We start from the raw sequence: 20635 nt of genomic DNA, 5'->3' as shown, positions 1-20635 counted from the left end.
AAATTTATCTTGGAATTCAAACACAGAAAACACTAGGGAAGAAGGAGAAAATAATTGATGATTTTGAATTTGACTAAGAGAAGCAGCAAAGCCTAATTTTGTACAGTTCATACTGCAAATCAAAACTAAAAAAGACAGAGGAAACCGCACCATTCATGGAGAGGAAATTGTTTTGTTGTTGTTTTAATTAATTAATTAATTTAGTTTGTTTGTTTTGTTAAAAGTTAGAATTAGGGAGTGACTTCAAATTTCAGATTACAAGAAATACAAATTTCTTACTAATTGGTGTTGGAAATGCTAATTTAAGTAGGAATGTCTACCGCTGCTGCTCTTCAATAGATGTAATGGATGAATGTTGTAGAGATTAGCTAAAATTTATATCATTGAAGGGTCAAAGTTGGAAATAAGTCAAGATCTGTGTCTTTTAATTTAGGTTTGGTCATTTTTTTCTGACCTAAAATATTTATTTTTTATTTTGATGACTTTTATTCTTATTTCTTTACTTCACAATGAGGAAGCAAGTGAGAATTTATTCAGATAAATTTCTGAGTTTTGTGTATTATTCATTTTATGATAGAAGAGAAAAAATTGAATCAATGTTGGGAGTTTGCACTGTGATTCTTTATAATGACTATTTCTAATATAATAACACAAATTCTGTAGTTTAGTTAGTAGGTAATAAATTTCTTAATGTGGTTATATATTATGAAGGGACATAGTTTACTTTCCTTTAATCACAGACGGGAAAGGAAATATTAATTGATTTAGTTGGAAAAAATAATTGTGGAGTAGGGTGTTTTATTTGTGAGTCTTTCCTGTGATCTGCTAAATAATTAGTTTGATCATGGGCAATCAATGGATGCCTTGAGAACACTAGTAATATAAGATAAACACTAAAGACCCAAGTTGGGACAATAACAATCCTTTCAGTCAATTCCAAAATTTTACATAATGTTATCAGTAAGTGAGAAATGGAGGAGAAAGAAAGACCATCAGTTGAAAGAAGATAATATTGTCAATTCTTTGCTTACCTGCTGGAGGGTACCTCAGAATTTTTATGAACATGCAAGTGCATGGTTTCAGAGTATTCCTCCTTTATAACTGCATGGTTTGGGTGTCATCCATGATTAGAATCATTTCTATGGACTGAATTCTCCTGAAAGTCTCAGAATGTTAAGAAACAAGGCAGAGGAGTATATGACTATGGTTATAGGACACTGTATAAGGACTCTGTGTAGGAATGAGTGAATCAATACTATGGTGTGCCAATAATCACATGTACAGATTATTGTAATATAAAAACAGGAGGGAAGGTTAAGTTCATTATTTCTGCTTCTCGAGGGACAGAGCTTCTTCTGAAACAACACTCCAGAGAATAATTTATGGCAATTCTAATTAAAATAAGTTTCTCAAATTAGAAAAGAACTTGTAAACACAACTTCTATAGGAAATAGATTGAGCCTAAAAAATCAAAAAGAAATCAGCAAAATCATTGCAGATGCTATTGACAGGAACCAGTACTTTAATTGCAATAAAATATCATGGAATATGTTTTCATCTTCATCTTTATCATCATCATCATCATCATCATCTTCTTCTTCATCACCATCATCACCATATACATTTATTTAATACTCACTTTGTATTAGGGATTCTTCTAAAAAGTGCAGTTTTTTTTAACTTTACAAAAACCATAGAAGATAGATCATTATTGATATCAGACTGATTATTGATTATCAAGCTGAACTCTGGTAACTACTTCAGATAGTTAGTAAACATATATATATATATATATACATAAATATGTAAGAAAATTATAAAATACAAATTTATCTAAAATACATTATTTTTTTTCAAAAAAGATATTACCAACACTTATTTTCTGTATGTACTTTGATTCACTGAGAAAATATATCTAATCCATGCCATCAGAGGCATATAAACTAGTCAAGAATGAAAGAAAACATACATAAGAAATAAAGTTTCATACTTTTATGTAGTAAATAAAAATATAATTAGGACATAAAAACAATTGAATGTATAGAAATGCAGCTGATTTCTGTGTATTGATTTATATCCTGACATTTTACTGAATTCCTTTATGAGTTCTCTCAGTTTTGGAGTGGAGCCTTTTGAGTTTTCCAAATAAAGTATCATATCATCTGCAAAAGTGAGAGTTTGACTTCTTCTTTGCCAGTTAGGATAGCTTTTATATATGCCAAAGGCAAGAGAGAAGAAAGAGAAATTAAGGGGTCAATGTCATTTACTAATGCACCCCAAACCATAAGATACCTAGGAAAAACCTAACCAAAGAGGGAAATATTATATACTCAGAAAATTATGAAGTACTCATGAAAGAAATTGAGGAAGACACAAAGTAATAGAAAGACAATCCATGCTCATGGACTGGAAGAACAAATGTTGTAAAAATATCTATGCTACCAAAAGCAATCTACACATTTAATGCAATCCTTGTCAAAATACCATCCAATTTCTCAAAGAAATGGAACAAATAATCACAAAATTTATGTGGAATTAGAAAAGACTATGAATAACCAGAAGAATGTTGAAAAAAGAAGCCAAAGTTGGTGGCATCACAATTCCAGACTTCAAGCTCTATTACAAAGCTGTAATCAACAAGACAGTATGGTACTGGCACAAAAACAGACACATAAATTAATGGAACAGAATAGAGAGCCCAGAAATAGATCATCTACTGTAAGGTCAACTAGTCTTTGACAAAGCAGGAATTAATGTTCTTTGGAAAAAAGACAATCTCTTCAACAAATGGTCCTGGGAAAATTGGACAGGCACATGCATAAGAATAAAACTGGACCTTTTTTTCTTACATCACACACACAAAAATAGACTCAAATGGATGAAAGTCTTCCATGTGTGACAGGATTCCATCAAAATCCTTGAGGAGATCACAGGCCACAACTCTTTGACCTCAGCCACAGCAAATTCTTCTGAGAAACATCAACAAAGGCAAGGGAAGCAAGGGCAAAAAATGAACTATTGGGACTTCATCAAGATCAAAAGATCTTTTTTTCTGATGGAGGCATAATACTCCGTAGTGTATATGGACCACATTTTCCTTATCCATTCGTCCATTGAAGGGCATCTTGGTTCTTTCCATAGTTTGGTGATACCCAACTTTTGTAGCAACATGGACAGGACTGGAAGATATTATGCTGAGTGAAATAAGTCAAGCAGAGAGAGTCAATTATCATATGGTTTCACTTATTTGTGGAGCATAACAAAAAGCATGGAGGACATGGAGAGTTAGAGAGGAGAAGGGAGTTGGGGTAAATTGGAAGGGGAGGTGAATCATGAGAGACTATGGACTCTGAAAAACAATCTGAGGGGTTTGAAGTGGCGGGGTGTGGGAAGCTGGGGTACCAGGTGGTGGGTATTATAGAGGGCATGGAATGCATGGAGCACTGGGTGTGGTGAAAAAATAATGAATACTGTTATGCTGAGAATAAATAAATTAATTTAAAAAAAAGATAAAAAAAATTTGCACAGCAAAGGAAACAGTCAATAAAACCAAAAGAAAACTGATAGAATGGGAGAAGATATTCACAATTGACATATTAGATAAAGGGCTAGTATCCTAAATGTCTAAAGAACTTTTCAAACTCAACACCTAAAGAACAAATAATCCAATCAGGAAATGGACAGAAGACATGGACACTTCTGCAAAGAAGACATCCAGATGGCCAACAGACACATGAAAAAGTGCTCCACATCACTTCGGCAACAGGGAAATACAAATCAAAACTACAGTAAGATACCACTTCACACTAGTCAGAATGGCTAGAATTAACAATTCAGGAAATGACAGATGCTGGCAAGGAGGCGGAGAAAGGAGAACCATTCTATACTGTTGGTGGGAATGAAAGGTGGTGCAGCCACTCTGGAAAACAGCATGGAGGCTCCTCAAAAAGTTGAAAATAGAGCTACTTTATGACCCAGCAATCACAGTACTGGATATTTACCCTAAGGCTGCAAATTTAGTGATCCAAAGGGGCATGTGTACCCCAAGGTTTATAGCAGCAACATCCCCAATAGTCAAACTATGAAAAGAGCTTAGATGTCTATCAACAGATCAATGCATATTGAAGATGTGAGATACATACTTACATATATATGTGTATATATATGTATATATATACATATTTATACACACATATGATGCATATATGAATATGCAGCCATCAAAAAACCCCAAATCTTGCCATTTACAATGATATGGTTGGAACTAGAGGCTATTATGCTAAGTGAAATAAGTCAGAGAAAGGCAATTATCTTATGATCTCACTGATATGAGGAATTTGAGAAACAAGAAAGAGGATCACAGTGGGAATGGAGGGCAAACAAAACAGGACAAAGCCAGAGAGGGAGACAAACCTGAAGAGAATCAATCTCAGGAAACAAACTAAGGGTTGCTGGAGTAGAGGAGGGTGGTGTGGATAGGGTGACTGGGTAATGGATATAGGGGAGGGTATATGCTATGGTGAGCTCTGTGAATTGTGTAAGACTGATGAATCACAGACCTATAACCCTGAAACAAATAACACATTATATGTTAATAAAAAATTGCTTGGATATGACACCAAAAAGAACAAGGATTAAAAAGCAAAAATTGATAAGTGTGAAAACATAAGGCTAGAATTTTTCTTCACGGAAAAGAAAACACCCAGGGTGAAAAGGCAAACTATGGAAGAATAGAAAATATTTGAAAAACAAATATTTGCAAAATATAAGGAGATGATATCTGGAATCTATAAAGAAACCCTACAACTCAAGAACTATAAAACAGAATCATATGATTAGAAAATTATCAAAGGAACTAAGTTGGAAAACTAGTGCTACCTGAATTCAAGACTTCTTATAAATCTTTGCTGATCAAGACAACATGGTATTTGCAAAAGAATGAAACAGACCTTTAGAAGAAAATACAGAGATCAGAAATAGGTTCTTAAAAACACATAATAAATATGTAATATAATCAACCAATCTTTGACAAAGACAGTCATTGGGGAAAAGATAATATTTTAACAAATGGTTAACATAGAGTGTAATATTAGTTGCACATATACAATTTAGTGATTCAACACTTTCTACAATATCCAGTGCTCATCACGTGTGCACTCCCTAATTCCCATGACCTGGTTTACCCATCCCTCCAACGATCACTTTGTTCTCTAGATTTAAGTGTCTGTTTCTTGGTTGGTCTCTGTCTGTGTGGTTTTTTGCTTTGCTTTGTTTGTTTGTTAGTTTGCTCGATTGTTTCTTCACTTCACCATATGATTGAAATCATATGATGATGCCATGAAATGTTCCAACGTCAGAATTTGGAATCCCTGAAGAGGAGGAGAAAGAAACAAGTCTAGAAGATATAGTGGAATAAGTTCTTCATGAAAATTTTCCCAATCTCGTGAATGAAACCAGCGTTCATGTACTAGAGGCCGAATGGTATCCACCCAAGATTATAGATTCCAGGAAAACTTCAAGGCACCTGATAGTCAAATTGAGGAATCATAAGTGTAGATATAATATCTTGAAAGCCGCTAGGAAAAAGAGACTCCTTACTTACTGAGGAAAGCCCATCAGTATAACGTCAGACCTGTCCACAGAGACCTGGAAATCCAGAAAGGGCTGGCAAGATATATTCAGGGCACTAAATGAGAAGAACATGCAGCCAAGAATACTTTATCCAGCAAGACTGACATTCAAAATGGATGGAGAGATAAAGAATTTCCAAGACTGGCAGGGCTTAAAAGCCTATGCAACCACCAAACCAACACTGCAGGAAATATTAAGGGGGGAGTTCTATAAAAGAGGAAAAATCCTAAGAAGAGCATTGAACAGAAATATAGAAACAATCTACAGAAAGAAAGACTTCAAAGGTAACACAATGTCAATATAAACGTATCAATCATTAGTCACTCTCAATGTGAATGGCATAAATCCGCCCATAAAAAGCACAGGGTTGCAAATTGGATAAAACGAAAGGACCCATCCATATGTTGTCTACAAGAGACCCATTTTGAACTTAAGGATACACGCCAATTGCATAAGAAACCTGTTAATCAAGATAAAGAGTCATATTGATATGAATACACTAATCGTAGGAGATCTTAACATGCCTCTCTCAGAAATAGACAGATCATCGAAGCATAAAATCAATAAAGAAAAAAGAGCATTGAATGACACATTGGACCAGATGGACCTCATAGATATATACAGAATATTCCACCCTAAAACAACAGAATGCTTATTCCTCTCAAGTGCACATGGAACCTTCTCCAGAATAGACCATATACTGGAGCACAAATCAGGACTCAACCAATACCAAAAGACTGAGGTAATTCCCTGCATATTCTCAGATCACAATGCTTTGAAACTGGAGCTCAATCACAAGGAAAAGTACAAAAGGAACTCAAACACCTGGAAGCTAAAGACCACCTTGCTTAAGAATGCTTGGATCAACCAGGAGATCAAAGAAGAACTAAAACAATTCATGGAAACCAATGAGAATGAAGACACTTTAGTCCAAAACCTATGGGATACAGCAAAGACGGTCCTAAGGAGGAAATACACAGCCATCCAAGTGTGCCTCAAAAAAATTGAAAAATCCAGAACACAGCAGCAGTCTCTACACCTTAAGGAGCTGGAGAATAAACAACAAATCAAACCAACTCTACACATAAGAAGGGAAATCATCAAGATTAGAGCTGAGATCAATGAGGTAGAAACCAGAGATACAGTAGAACGTATCAATGAAACTAGAAGCTGGTTTTTTGAAAGAATCAATGAGATTGATAAACCATTGGCCACACTAACCCAAAAGAAAAGAGAGAAAGGCCAAATTCATAAAATTATGAATGAAAAGTGAGAGATCACAACGAACACCAAGGAAGTAGAAACAATCATCAGAAGTTATTATCAACAGTTATATGCCAAAAAGCTAAGCAACCTAGATGAAATGCTTGCATTCCTGGAAAACTATGAACTCCCAAAATTGAACCAGGAAGAAATTGACAACGTGAATAGACCGAAATCTAGTAATGAGATTGAAGCAGTGATCAAAGACCTCCCAAACACAAGAGCCCAGGACCTGACGGATTCCCTGGGGAATTCTACCAAATGTTCAAGGAAGAAATAACCCCTATTCTCCTGAAGCTTTTTCAAAGAATTGACGCAAAACAAAACCTTCCAGACTCTATGAGGCCAGCATTACCCTGATCGCCAATCCAGGCAAAGACCCTACCAAAAAGGAGAATTTCAGAACAATATCACTGATGAATATGTATGCTAAGATTCTCAACAAAATCCTAGAAAACAGGATCCAACAGCACATTAAAAAGATTATCCACCATTACCAGGTGGGATTCATTTCTGGGCTATAAGGATGGTTCAACATTCACAAATCAATCAATATGATAGAACAAATTAATATGAGAAGAGAGAAGAATCACATGGTACTCTCAATTCATGCAGAAAATGCATTTCACAAAATCCAGCATCCGTTGCTGATTATAACGCTTCAAAGTATAGGGATAGAGGGAACATTCCTGAACTTCATCAAATCTATCTTTGGAAGACCCACAGCAATATAATCCTCAACGGGAAAAAGCTTGCAGCCTCCCCACTGAGATCAGGAACACGACAAGGATGCCCACTTTCACCACTCTTGTTCACATAGTATTAAAAGTCCTAGCAACAGCAATCAGACAACAAAGAGAAATAAAAGGTATCCAAATTGGCAATGAAGAAGTCAAAATCTCTCTCTTTGAAGATGACATGATTCTTTATATGGAAAACCCAAAAGACTCCACCTCCAAACTACAGAACTCATACAGCAATTCAGAAACGTGGCAGGATACAAAGTCAAGGTGCAGAAATCAGTGGCTTTCTTATACACAAACAATGAAAATAAAGAAAGGGAAATTAGAAAATTGAATCTATTTACTATACCTCCAATAACCATAAGATACCTGGGAATCCACCTAACCAAAGAGGTAAAGAATCTGTACTTGAGAAACTACAGAACACTCATGAAGAAATTGAAGAAGACACAAAGGATGGAAGACCATTCCATGCTCTTGGATCGTAAGAATAAACATTGTTAAAATGTCTATACTGCCTAGAGCAATCTATACTATTAACACCATTCCGATCAAAATTCCACTGGTAATTTTCAAAGGGTGCTGGGATCGAGTCCCGCATCGGGCTCTCTGCTCAGCGGGGAGCCTGCTTCCCTCTGTCTCTCTCTGCCTGCCTCTCCATCTACTTGTGATTTCTCTCTGTCAAATAATAAGTAAATAAAATCTTTTTTTAAAAAAATAAATAAATAAAACTGGGGGCATCATGTTACCTGATTTCAAGCTTTACTACAAAGCTATGATCACCTAGACAGCATGGTACTGGCATAAAAACAGACACATAGACCAGTGGAACAGAGTAGAGAGCCCAGATATGGACCCTATACTCTATGGTCAAATAATCTTCGACAAAACAGAAAAATATATACAGTGGAAAAAAGACAGTCTCTTCAACAAATGGTGCTGGGAAAACTGGGTCGCTATATGTAGAAGAATGAAACTCGACCATTCTCTTACACCGTACACAAGGATAAACTCAAAATGGATAAAAGACCTCAATGTGAGATGGGAATTCATCAGAATACTAGAGGAGAATATAGGCAGTAACCTCTTCGATATCAGCCACAGCAACTTCTTTCAAGATATGTCTCCAAAGAAAAAGGAAACAAAAGCGAAAATGCATTTTTGGGACTTCATCAAAATCAAAAGCTTCTGCACAGCCAAGGAAACAGTCAAGAAAACAATGCAGCAACCCATGGAATGGGAGAAGATATTTGCAAATGACAGTACATACAAAAGGTTGATATCCAGGATCTATAAAGAACTTCTTAAACTCAATGCACACAAAACAGACAATCATATCAAAAAATGGGCAGAAGGTATGAAAAGACACTTCTCCAATGAAGACATACAAATGGCTATCAGACAGATGAAAAATTGTTCATCATCACTAGCCATCAGTGAGATTCAAATTAAAACCTCATTGAGATATCACCTTACACCACTTAGAATGGCCAAAATTAGCAAGAGAGGAAACAACCTGTGTTGGAGAGGATGTGGAGTAGGGGGAACCCTCTTTCACTGTTGGTTGGAATGCAAGTTGGTGCATCCTTTTTGGAGAACAGGGTGGAGATTCCTCAAGAAATTAAAAATAGAGCTTCCCTATGACCCTGCCATTGCACTCCTGGGTATTTACCCCAAAGATACAAATGCAGTGAAAAGAAGGGCCATCTCTACCCCAATGTTTATAGCAGCAATGGCCACGGTTGCCAAACTGTGGAAAGAACCAAAATGCCCATCAAACGGATAATGAAGAAGTGGTCCATATACACTATGGATTTTTATGGCTCCATCAGAAAGGATGAATACCCTAACTTTGTAGCAACATGGACAGGCTGGTAGAGATTATTCTGAGTGAAATAATTCAACAGAGCGAGTCAATTATCATATGGTTTAATTTATTTGTGGAGCATAACAAATAGCATGGAGGACATGGGGAGATAGAGAGGAGAAGGGAGTTGAGGTAAATTGGAAGGGGATGTGAACCATGAGAGACTATGTACTCTGAAAAAAATGTGAGGGTTTTGAAGGGGCGGGGGTGGGAGGTTGGGGGAATCAGGTCGTGGGTATTATGGAGGGCACGTATTGCATGGAACACTGGGTGTGGTAAAAGTAGAGTTGTCTGATGACCCGGCACTTTTCCTGGTGTGTATTTACCACATATTTACACATATAGTGAAAAGGAAGGCCATATGTACCCTCACAGTTTATTGTAACAATGGCCACAATTGCCAAACTGTGGAAAAAGCTGAGTTCCCTTCAACAGACAAATGGATAAAGAAGATGTTGTCCATATATACAATGGAGTATTACGTCTCCATCAGAAAGGGTGAATGCCCAACTTTTGTTTCAACATGGACGGAACTGGAGAAGATTATGCTGAGTGAGATAAGTCAAGCAGAGAGATTCGATTATCGTATGGTTTCACTTACTTGTGCAGAACAAGGAATAGCATTGAAAATATTAGGAGAAAGAAAGTAAAAGTGAATTGAGGCAAATTACAGAGGGAGATGAAGAATGAGAGAATATGGACTCTGAGAAAAAAAAACAAGGGTTTTGGAGGGAAGGGCGATGGGAATTGGGTGAGCCTGGTGATGCATATTAATGAGGGCATGTACTGCACGGAGCACTGGGTGTGGTGTATAAACAATCAATCTTGGAACACTGAAAAAAAAATTGGAAGAATTTCCCTTGCGAAGCCCTCTGGCCTTTGGCTTTTGTTTCCTGGGTGATTTTTGATTACTGATTTAACTACTTTCCTGGTTATCAGTCCATTCAAGTAGTCTATTACTTTCTGTTTCAGTTTTGGTAAATCATGTGTTTCTAGGAATTAATAAATTTCTTCCAGATTGTTAAATTTGTTGGCAGATAGTTATCATAATGTTCTCTTAAAATTGTTTATATTTCCATGGTAGTATTATTTCTTCTCTCTTATTTATTTTTATTTATTTTTGATATATCTAGCTAGCAGTTTATAAATTTTATTAATTTTTTAAAGAAACTTCTCCTAAGTCTATTGTTCTGTTATATTTTTTAAAATTTCTATATCATTCATTTTACTCAACAATTTCTTATTTCTGTTTTGCTTCCTTTAGGCTTTATTTGGTGTTTTTCTAACTCCTTTAGGTATAAGGTTAGGTTGGTTATTTGAGGTTTTTATTGTTTCTTCAGGTTCACCTGTGTTGCTGTACAGTTACCTCCTAGGTCTGATTTTGCTGCATCCCAAACATTGTGGACAATTTTGTTTCCATCTTCATTTGTTTCCATGTATTTTTTAAATTCTTCTTTGATATGCTAGATGATCCACTCATTCTTTAGTAGCATGTTTTATATCTTCCATGTATTTGTGACTGACTTTAAGATTCATAGCATTTTGGCCAGAAAACACGTTTGTTATAATTGCAGTGTTTTTTATTTGTTATGGCCCAACTGTGACCTAGTATATGAACTATTATGGAGAATGTTCCATATGCACTACAAAGAAACTATATTCTTTTATTTAGAAGAAGGTATATCCTCCTGGAAATGTTCTGAATATATCCGTTAAGTTCATCTAGCCCAGAATGTGAATAAACATTGTTTCCTTTTTGATTTTCTGCTTAGATGATCTGTCCACTGGTGTAAGTGTGATATTAATGTCCCCTACTATTATTGTACTATTATCAATAAGTTCCTTTATATTTGTTATTGTTTTATGTATTTTCCTGCTCCCATGTTAGGGCCATAAATATTTACAATTGTTAGATACCCTTGGTGGATTGTGTTCTTTATTTTGAGAGTGCCCTTCCTTCTTCTCTTGCTACAGTGTTTGGTTTATTGATTTTTATGATTTTATTTATTTGACAGAGAGACACACAGCAAGAGAGGGAACACAAGCATGGGGAGTGGGAGAGGGAGAAGCAGTCTCCTGGCAGGGCAGGGAGCCCAATGTGGGGATTGATCCCAGGACTTTGGTATCATGACTGGAGCTGTTGGCAGACACTTAATGACTGAGCCAACTAGGAGCAGACAGTCTTTGATTTAAAATCTAGGTTATCTGATATGAGTATTGCTACTTGGCTTCTTTTGACTTCCATTCCATGATACATGCTTCTCAATCCACTCTCTTTAAACCTGCAGTTGTCTTTAAATTTAAATGAGTCCCTTTAGGCAACATATAGATGGGTCTTGTATTTTTATTTTTATTTTTTTAATAAAAGATTTTATTTATTTATTTGACAGAGATCACAAGTAGGCAGAGAGGCAGGTAGAGAGAGGAGGAAGAAGGCTCCCTGCTGAGCAGAGAGCCCACTGCGGGGCTCGATTCCAGGACCCTAGGATTATGACCTCAGTCGAAGGCAGAAGCTTTAACCCACTGAGCCACCCAGGCGCCCCGAGTCTTGTATTTTTATTCCATTCTAATATCCTATATTCTTTTTATTTGACCATTTAGTCCATTTACACTCAAAGTAATCATTGGTAGATGTGTATTTAGTGATATTTTATTATTTGTTTTGTCAATGCTTCTGGAGTTTTCCCTTGTTCCTATCTAGTTTTTGTCACTTTTAGTATTTCTTTGCAACTCAGAGGGCCCTCTTTAATATTTCTTTCAGGACTGTGTTTGTGATCATGAAGTCCTTTAATTTTTGTTTCTTTGGGAAACTCTTTATCTCTCCTTCTATTCTGAATCATAGCCTTGATGGATAATATATTGACCAGATTTTTCTCATTTTTCTTATTCAGCACATTGAATAAATCATGCTGCTTTTTACTGGCTTTCCAAGTTTCTGTGGAAAGATCTGCAGCTAGCCTTACTTCCCCAGATTATGGAATTTTCAATTACTATTTCCTCAAATAAACCTTATGTCCTCTTTGATCTTTCTTCTTCTGGAATTTGTATGTACAAATGTTATTATGTTTGATGGAGTCACCGAGTTCCAAAAATCTATTACTGGATTCATAGTTCTTTTTTTCTTTCTTTGGTTCAGCTTCATTATTTGTATCATTATTTTGTATTCTATATCATTTATTCATTGTTTTTCTTCTTCTAACCTCCCAGTCATTACATCCAATCTGTTTTGAATGTCAGTTGCATTTTCACTACTGATCTATTTCCTTTTTTTAAATTTTTATTTTTGTCTTAAATTTTATCTCTATTACAAGGATCTCCCTGATGTCTTCCATTGTTCTTGGAGGCCCGATGAGTATCTTGTGACTGTTGCTTTAAATTCTCCATCAGGAAAATTATTTGAATCTATTTCAATTAGATGTTTGGTCATGACCATTTCTTGTTCTTTCTTTTAGGATGCACTCTTCCATCTTGGCATTTGTCAGTCTCTACCTTCTTCTTTCTGTTAGAAAAGCCTATTGTGTTTTCTGCTTCTGAGGGTAATGGCCATATGAAGAGGTCATATAGTGTCTAGGATCTAGCACTTCAGGGAGTGCACCCACTCCATTGGGTGCTGTTATCACTCTGCTCCTATGTTTTATCTGCTCTATCCTTCAGGCCAGTCATCTGCAGAGGCTTTAATTACCTGCAGTTGCCAGTGTTTGGTCCTTGTCAAGAATGTGTTGAGTTATAACTAGGTGTGCTTTGGTCAGCTTGTTCAATGAGACCTGATACCCATGTGGAGGCCAAGAAAAACAAGGCTGTACCCACCTCAAGTCTACCCCTGACATAAGTACAGCCATCTTGACAAAGCAAAAGGTGGCACTTTGCACTCACTCCCTCTCCACCCACTCCTCTCCCCTCAGTAGTATGTGTGAACAAATAGTTAACTTGTAGAAATCACTATCCTACAAGACAGGAGTCTACCTTGGTTTACAAATGTACCAGTGCTAAATCTCACTAACAAGGATGCTTGATGGGAGGAATGTGACATTCCACCAAGAAACTCCCAACTGTCTTCATGTTAGTGCTTCATTAGAGGAAAAAATGGCCTAGGCTTGATAATAACCAGGCCTCCAATATCCTGACAGTCTTATTTACCTGATAGCCCTTCTGAACACCTTTTTGTCCTCACCCACCACTGAGTCCATCCCTACTCTGCCTTTAAAAACTCTGACGGTAGTCTGGTTCAGGGTCCAAGTCCCTACTCCGCTGTGTTGGGTATACTTGGGCCCAGTCTTAAGCTTGCTGAATAAACTCTCATGTGTTTACATTTGTGTTGGCTCCTTGGTGGTCTCTCAGACGTGGGACGTGAAAGTTCAGCCATAACAGCCACTCCCACTAGAACTGAAGCCTTTCAGAACTCACTGGTTGGAAGACATGGTGTGTGCACAAGTTTTGTCTGGTCTTCTGGGGAAGGGATGCACTGCGTGGGGACTTATGTCCACTTGCCCGAGAAAAGCAGTAGCAACAGAAAGCAGACGGTGGGACTTGGTGTTGGCACTGTGCTTTCTAATGAAGATGGTTTATGCTAATGAGTGCAGGGAGAAAATGGTATCAATCTGCTCCTTCGTTTCTGGAAAGTGGTATCTGTTGTTGTTGCTACTCTCAGGGAAGCACTCCCAGAATAGTGAGTAATCCCCCTGAGCATCCTAAACATTTTTCAGATCACAGTTTCGATGTCTTCTGTCTCTGGGTTGCTTGCCTGCCTGGAGCAAAGAAGTGTGCTTCAGGCTCTATCCCAGCCACTGACACAGAAATGCAAAACTTAGGGAAATGTTGTGATTGTGTGCTCTAGGTTCTGTAGGAGGGTCTTGCCACACTGGGTCTGAGAGATATTTGACAAAGAAGGACAGTAATGCCAGAGCTCAGGGGCATAGGTGTTGGAGCAATCAGTTTAGGCAGCCAGGGTTGGAGCAAGAAGCCCACACGAGGTGTCTCTGCACCTACTCTGAAGGCTGGGGAAAGGAAATGGGACCAGCAGGGTCTTTTGTCCCCAGCAAATTGTCTCTGTGAATTTCGCATATCACAGAAGCACTCCAATAAGAGCAAACCATATTTCCCTCATGGGCCTTAGGCATTCTTCAGATCATGCTGTCTACCTTGGGGTTACTTGCTTGCCTTTTTTCTAGTAGTAGGACACAACACTCAGGGCTCTATCCCAGCCAAGCTCTCTGATCTTTAAAATTCCAGTCTTTGAGACCACTGGTTATAAAAAAAAATTCATAAAAATCAACTTCTCTCATTTTCTCAGCCAATGGTTTTGGGTAAGCTTTCTCCTTGTACATTCGCCTGTGTGCCTCCCTCTCCTGCCTTTCTCTGTGACAGGGATACCTCCCTTCAACACCTGTGATCAGTTTTTCCCCCAAACCATATCTCCTCACATCCTACTCTACTGGATGTGTCATCTCTTCTCCCTCAATTTTCTGGGTATTTGGAAGGATTTGATAGCAATCTAGATGTGTTCTAGAGAAAAGACAAGCTTAAGGGCCTCCCACTACCCTGCATTTTTGGTTCTCCACAAATCTTCCTAATAGATTTATCAAATGAAATGTAGAGCATGCACTCCAACTGATTGGATAAGATTGACATGAACATGGTATAAAAATTAGATATGAAGAATGTTAATAACAAAAATAAGTACATGTATATTGAATTACAAGTATATTGTAATATATTGAAATATAAGTATATCGAATACATAAATAAACATATTCATAACCAAATATAATAATATTTCAGACTGAAAATATGCAACAGTGCTCTGTTGGTTTCAATTTAGGAGCATAGTTCAATATTGCATTTTTTAAAATTTATATTTAATTAGCCAAAATACAGTACATGATTAGTTTCACATGAAGTGTTCCATAATTTATCAATTGTATATAACACCCAGTGCTCACCACAAATGCCCATCACCCAGTTTTCCCATCCCCTCACCTTCCTCCTCTCCAGGAATCCTCAGTTTGTGTCCTATAATTAAGAGTCTCTCGTGGTTTTTCTCCCTCTCTGATGAATTCCCATTCAGTTTTCCCTCCATTCCCCTATGATCCTCTGAGCTGTTTCTTATAATCCACATGTGAGTGAAACCATAAGATAATTATCTTCCCTGGTTGATTTATTTCACTAAGCATAACACCCTCCAGTTCCATCCACATCAGTGTAAATGGTAAGTATTCAACCCTTCTGATGGATGAGTAAAATGTTCATATATATATATATATATATATATATATATATATATGCACACACATATGAATTCTACATCTTTTTTATCTATTCATCTGATGATGGACACCTTGTTCTTTTTGGAGTTTTTAATTACATTATAACTCAACCAGTATAATTTCGAACATTAATAGAACACATTAGGCAGTGTGGGTGGTCTTAAAAATGAATTAAAATATTAAAAATAAACAACCTTCTTGAACAGAAAACTTTTTAATTTGATGAAGTTAAAATAAATAAACCCTTCAGAAAACTGTACACTTGAAACTTGAAACTTGTACACTTGAAACTTGATTTTGAAATTTGAAAAGTTTCTATGGAATTAAGAATAAAAGAAAAAAAAGCTATTCATTATCATCAGTTCTACTCAAACTCAATGAGTGGATAATCTAGCCAGAGCATAAGAAAGAATATAAAATAATAAAATAAAATAGAAGCAACAAACAGAAAACCTATAAAAAAATGTGTTAACAAGGGAATTCTGAATACCAGATTAAATTGTTATAATATCTTGCTACTCATGGAAGTAATAGAAAACCGTAGAAGTTCCCTTCCTATGATGTTACTGACTGTGATTCTTCCCTCAGTATATTTTCCTGTATCACATTTGATCATAAATGAGACAGATAAATAATCATAACATATTTCATGGAAAAGCTTTCTTTAATCTGGAAAAGTTTTCTTTAATCTTTAATTGAAAAATATTGAAAATACTTACAAATATTACATGCACCAGGGACCCTTTATCACCCCTACTTAATCACCAGTTGTTTGTTTGTTTTTTTAATTTTATTTATCTATTTGACACAGAGAGAGAACACAAGTAGGCAGAATGGCAGACAGAAGGAGAGGTAGAAGTAGTCTCTCTGTTGAGCAGCGAGCCTGATGTGGGGATTGATTCCAGGACCCTGGGATCATAACATGAGCTGGAGGCAGTTGCTTAATCAACTGAGCCACCCAGGCATCCCCTAGACTCTTAATTTCAGGAAACAAACTGAGGCCAGCTGGAGTGGAGGGATGTGTGAGGGATGGGGAGCCTGGGCGATGGAAACTGGAAAGTGCATGTGCCACAGTGAGTGGTGCAAACTGTGTAAAACTGATAAACCACAGACCTGTACCCCTGAAACAAACCACACACCATGTGTTAATGAAAAAAGAAAAGAAAAAGAAAAGAAATGATCCAAAGAGGTATGTGCACCTGAATGTTTATAGCAGCAATGTCCACAATAGCCAAACTATGGAAAAAACCTAGATGTCGATCAACAGATGAATGGATAAAGAAGATGTCTCACACACACGTGTGTGCACGTGTGCACACACACACACACACACACACACACATGCAGGAATACTATGCAGCCATCAAAAATGAAATCTTGCCGTTTGCAACAACGTGGACGAACTAGAGGGTATTATGCTCAGCAAAATAAGTCAATCAGAGAAAGACATCTTATGATCTATCTGATATGAAGAATTTGAGAAGCACGGTGGGGGTTTGTGGGGAGACGAGAGGGAAAAATTAAACAAGTTGGGACTGGGGAAGGAGACAAACCATAAGATACTCTTGGTCTCCAGAAGCAAACTGAGGGCTGTTGGAGGGGGGGATAGTGGTTGGGTGGTGGACTTGGGGGGAGTGCACTTTTGTTTTTTTTTTGATAATAGCCATCCTAACAGGAATGAGATGGTATATTACTGTGGTTTTGATGTGCATTAATTGATTTGCACTAATCCTGATGATTATTGATGTTGAGCACCTTTTCTTATGCCTGTATATATTCTTTGAGAAATGTTTATTATGTTTATTATGGTCATTTGCCCACATTTAAATCAGTTTAATTTGGGTTTGTTTCTGCTGTCATTCATATATATATATATATATATGGAAATATATATATATGTATACTATAAGTATATATAGTATATATAAATATAGTATATATATACACTATAAGAAAAAAGTATATATACTATATATATATATGCTATATATATATATACTTATATATACTATAAGGAATAAAGTATATATACTTTTTTCCTTATCTATATTGAATATGATACATACTTCCTTATTTATACTGAATATTAACTCTCTTCATATATGGTTTGCAATTTTTTTCCTCTCGATTGCTTTTTCATAGTGTTTACATGCTATTGCTTTAAAGAAGCTTTTTAGTTTGATGCTATCATACTTGTCCATTTTTGCTTTTATTGTCTTTGTTTTTGGCATCATATCCAAAAAGTCTTTGCCAGGTCAATATCAAGATACTTCTGGGAAACAATTTGGAGTTACCTCAATATATTAAACACATAATGAACTTATGATCCAGAAATCCCACTTTTAGGTATACCTCCAAAGGAAATAAAATCAGTATCTTTTTAAAAATTTTTTAAAGATTTTATTTATTTATTTGACAGACAGAGATCACAAGCAGGCAGACAGAGAGGAGGAAGCAGGCTTCCTGCTGAGCAGAGAGCCTTGTTGAGAGATTTCCTTGTTTACACATCAATTGTTTAATAGAATGTTGTGTAACCCCTATGTCTTTGTGTTTTTTTTTTTCCTTATTCTTTCTTCTGGTTGACTTCTAGTTTCAAAGTGCTGTTATCATAAAAGGTGCTGATAGGATTTAAAGGTTCTATATGCGTTGAGACTAGCTTTAGGGCCTCAAATGTAATCTATTCAGAAGAATATTCCAAGTGCACTTGAAAAAAATGTGCATTCTGATGTTTGAGAATGAAATGTTCCGAATATTTATCTGTTAAGTCCATCCACTCCAGTGTCATTCAAAGCCATTATTTTCTTGCTAATTTTCTGTTTTGAGGATTTAATCCATTGATGTAAGTAAGATGTTCACATCCCCTACTAGTAACGTATTATTATTGATTAGTTCCTCTGTTTGTTATTAGTCCTCTTATATAATTGGGTGTTCCAATATTGGGTGCATAAGTTTTTACAATTGTTAGGTATTCTTATTGAACAGTCCCCTTTACTATGATGTAGTGTCTTTTTTTATTTCATTATGTTCAGTTAGCTACTGTATATTACATAATTAGTACTTGATGCAGTGTTCAGTGTTAGTTAAGTATATTAGCTATTATACTTAGTTATTAGTTATTTGTTATTAGTTATATAGTTAAGTATATTAGTTAGTTAAGTATATTAGTTAAGTATAACACCCAGTTCTCATCACAGCACATGCCTTCCTCAATAGAGTTACACTATGACCCATCAATTACACTAGGCTATTTACCACAAAGATACAAACATAATCAAAAGAAGGGGTACATGTACCCTTATGTTCTTAGTAGTGAGGTCCATAGTAGCCCAACTGTGGAAGGACTTGAGATGCCCTTCAACAGATAAATGGATAAAGAAGATGTGATTTATACATTCAATGCAATATTATTCAACCAGAAATGATGAATACCCACCATTTGCATTGACATGGATGGAACTAGAAGGGATTATGTTAAATGAAGAAAGTCAAACAGAGAAAGATAACTATCATATGGTTTCACTCATATGTGGAACATTAGCAATAGCACAGAGGACCATAGGGGAAGGGAGGAAAATCCAAAGCGGGAGAAATCAGAGAGGGAGATGAACCATGAGAAACTATGGACCCTGAGAAACAGTCTGGGGTTTTCAGATGGAGAAGTGGTAACAGGGTAATGGGTAGTGCCCTTCTTTGTCTCTTCTTTCACTCTTTTTTTGAAGTGTGGCTTGTGTGATATAAGTATTGATACTCTTGCATTCTTTTGAACTCCCTTTTCATGATAAATGTTTCTCCATCTCTCGCTTTCAATCTGAAAGTGTCAGGTCTAAAATGAGTCTCTCGCAGGCAGCAAACAGAAGTCTTTTTTTTTTTTTTAATCCATTCCAACTCCTTATATTTTTTCACTGAAGCATTTAGTTAATTTACTTTCAGAGTAATTTTTGATTGATATGTATTATTATCAACTATTTATTTGCTTATTTACTATGTATTTATTTCAATTTTATTTATTTGTTTATTTGTTTATTATTTTGCTGTTGTTTCTAGAGATTTTCTCTGATCCTTTAAGATTTGTGTCAATTTTGGTCTCTCAAAGAGTCTTCTTTAATATTTCTTACAGGGCTGGTTTAGTAGTCACATACTTGTTTAGTTTTTATCGGGGAAACTCTATTTTTTCTTCTATTCTGAATGATGGTCTTGCTGGAGAGAGTACAAATGGCTGCAGTTCTTCCTAATGAGCATAGTGAATATATCATGCCACTTTCTTCTGGCTTGCCAAGTTTCTGTAGGGAAATCTTTGGCTAGACTTATAGGTTTCCTTTGTAAGTTATGACATCTTTTGTCTTGTGGCTTTTAAGATTTTTTGTTTATCACTATATTTTGCAAGTTTAATTACAATATGTCTCAGCATTAACTTGATTTTGTTGGTTTTGATGAGATTTCTCTGCTCCTCCCAGATTTGGATGACTGTTTCTTTTCCCCATATTAGGAAATTACTAGGTATTCTTTCCTCAAGTAGATTTTCTACTTCTTCTTCTCTCTCTCATTCTTCTGGGACTCCTATAATATTATGTTTGATGGAGTCATAGGGTTCCCCAAATACGTACTCTTATTCCATAACTCTTTTTTTTTCTTTCCCTTCTATTCAGCTTCGTTACTTCCCTTTAGTTCGTCTTTTAGATCACTAATTGCTCTGCTGCTGCTTCTAGCTGGCTGTTCATTATGTCAAAAGTGTTTCTAATCTCATTTAATATGAACTTCATTTCTGATTGACTTTTTAAAATGCTTTCATTTATATAGTAAAGACCTCACTGCTGTTCTCAAGCACAGTGAGAATCTTTATGATTGTTGCCTTAAATTCTCCATCATCA

Source organism: Mustela erminea, chromosome 3 (assembly GCF_009829155.1).
Source record: "Mustela erminea isolate mMusErm1 chromosome 3, mMusErm1.Pri, whole genome shotgun sequence".
Classification (NCBI taxonomy): Eukaryota; Metazoa; Chordata; class Mammalia; order Carnivora; family Mustelidae; genus Mustela; species Mustela erminea.
This window is presented reverse-complemented; position numbering follows the sequence as displayed.